Here is a 2,299-nt window from a genome sequence, read left to right as displayed (position 1 = left end):
AATAAAATATCACTCACTCTCAATAGGGAATTTATGTGTATCCTATGGCTGTACTATAGGCTTTTCCGTAGTGTATGTCTATACTAATTTAAACTTGCCAAGTGTAGGATCAATTAAGTCTTTTCATATTGTAATGTAGGCAAAGGGACATGTAGGATAGATTTGGATATTAGTGACTAACCCTCCTATGCACTTTAATACACTACACTCAACTTTCAAGCACATATTATTCATAAATAACTCAATACGTTGCCACGGAACCATACACAATTTAGCCCTTCTCGTTTAAGCTCATCTATGTCACCCCTAGCACGAATTAAGAAGAATAGGATATGTGTTTTCTCTTTTTTGCATATCAATATTTTTCCCATTTCTTTATTTTATTTTATTTTTTTTTCCTTTTTTTTTTCTTTCAAACACTCTCCTTACATTGAGTTTCTCGGCTAAATGTCTTTCATAACATTAGTGAACCTTTTGGCCCTTCCATGGTTCCACCAAAAAGCTACTCTCAAGATCTCGCCTTACTTCTTCTAGCGATTAAGTGATTTTGGAGGTAAAGGTTCAACAAAATTCGGTTAAGAACAAGAATGAGAATACGGCTTGTAATGTGGGTACAAAGAAAAATATCTATAGGCTCAAATGGGCTAACTACAAATAATTTTATATGTGGTCGGCAAGTGAATCCATGATCAATCAACGAAATGCCTACATCATATACTAGATTAGCACAACTTAATGATTTCACTTCGACTAACACACGGCACACGTTTTAGACTAATACAAGATAGCACAGAATATCAACTAAGCCTCACATCACAATGCACATGACTCAATCGTGACGGTTCCGTTCCAACTCTCAAGTCAAAGCAAGTAGACACATAGTTGAAAAATATTAAGCAACAAGGGGAATTATTACCGTAACGTAAATATGACAGCATCGAAAACGTCAAAATGGTATCTAGGGGCAACTTAGTTTCCTTCTTATCCTACTCCTACAAAGATAAAAATACCTAGTTCAAAATAACATCCCTTGAAAAAGAACCGGTGCCCAAAGAAAATCCAAGGGGAATTATTACCTACTACGACTAACTAAAAATAAAAAGGAAAATCTTTTTGATGTTTTTAATTGGATCAATCTTCTATATTTTTTTACCCAGACTTGGAATAGATTATATTTTTACATACTCAAATTGTCGAGTTTGCATCATACAACGTGTTTTAAAATTTCGTGGAAAATATTCTACTTTAAGAAATTATTTGATGGATTATATTCAGTAAGACAAAGGCTATCTTTGTTGAAACGGAAAAAGGGCTATATATGTCCCTCTACTATCGGATATTAGTTATTTATATCCTCCGTTATACTATTCGACGTTTCTAACGCCTGTTGTTAGTCTTTTAAACAAATCTATCTCTCCCATTAACGGACCTAGTCTGTGCGGACAACGTGGCATATTTTTGGAACCCTAGACCCTTTTCTTTTTTTGGAACCCCAGACCCTTTTCTTTTCCCAACCCTTACTAAATCCATATATCAATAATAAGAAGACATCTTATTTTCTTCCCAAAAATTAGGGTTTAGACTCCATCGTTTTAGTTGGCTATACTCGGGGTAATTACTTAGTTATTTGTACCTTTCACAGTACATCTACATATATATTTGTTCCTTAGGAAGAATTTCTCTAAAATAAAATAAATTTGTAGAGATAAGTTTGTAATGCGTTACTAATAATTTGATCTAACTTATCTTTGGGATGTAGAATTTCCATGGAGGAGTTGAGGCATTCCACGTGAAGACTGTTGACACCACTAGAGCTGGTGATTCTTTTGTTGGTGCCCTTCTAACTAAGATTGTCGATGACCAATCCATTCTTGAGGTAATAATTAATCAGTAATACCTTTATTATTTCTTACCCAAATTAAGCTCGTTTAAACTAAACAAATATTGGGGATTAATTAATTTGTGGAAAAACTAAAAATGTAGGATGAAGCAAGATTGAGGGAAGTACTAAGGTTTGCGTGTGCATGTAGAGCCATCACAACAACCAAGAAAGGAGCAATCCCAGCTCTGTCTGCTGAATCTGAAGCCCTCAGTTTGCTTAAGGAAGGAGCATAGAACGAAGAATATGTTACCCTTTTAATTCTTTTTTAATCGTGATGTATTTCGCCCCTTCATGAGTTTTTGTTTTCAATCAATTAAGGTAGTAGCAGCGTTTCATTTTTCACTTTCGGGGTTTGATTTTAATGATTTCTTGCAATGATGAAAGATAATGCATTAAGGCACTTAATAAATTAAGCTT

At 34.3% G+C, this 2,299-nt stretch overlaps 1 long non-coding RNA gene across 1 annotated transcript; it reads left to right on the top strand.

Moving 5' to 3' along the window:
- The first annotated feature begins 1,508 nt into the window (after nucleotides 1-1,508).
- Nucleotides 1,509-2,299, top strand: LOC104114553 (uncharacterized). The gene is made up of 3 exons (XR_690417.4): nucleotides 1,509-1,611; nucleotides 1,760-1,876; nucleotides 1,984-2,299. It is a non-coding gene; the product is annotated as an uncharacterized lncRNA (long non-coding RNA).

The sequence above is a fragment of the Nicotiana tomentosiformis genome, chromosome 5 (assembly GCF_000390325.3).
Source record: "Nicotiana tomentosiformis chromosome 5, ASM39032v3, whole genome shotgun sequence".
NCBI classification, from domain to species: Eukaryota; Viridiplantae; Streptophyta; class Magnoliopsida; order Solanales; family Solanaceae; genus Nicotiana; species Nicotiana tomentosiformis.
The sequence above is the reverse complement of the archived record's forward strand: the minus strand, read 5'-3'. Positions and strand labels throughout refer to the sequence as shown.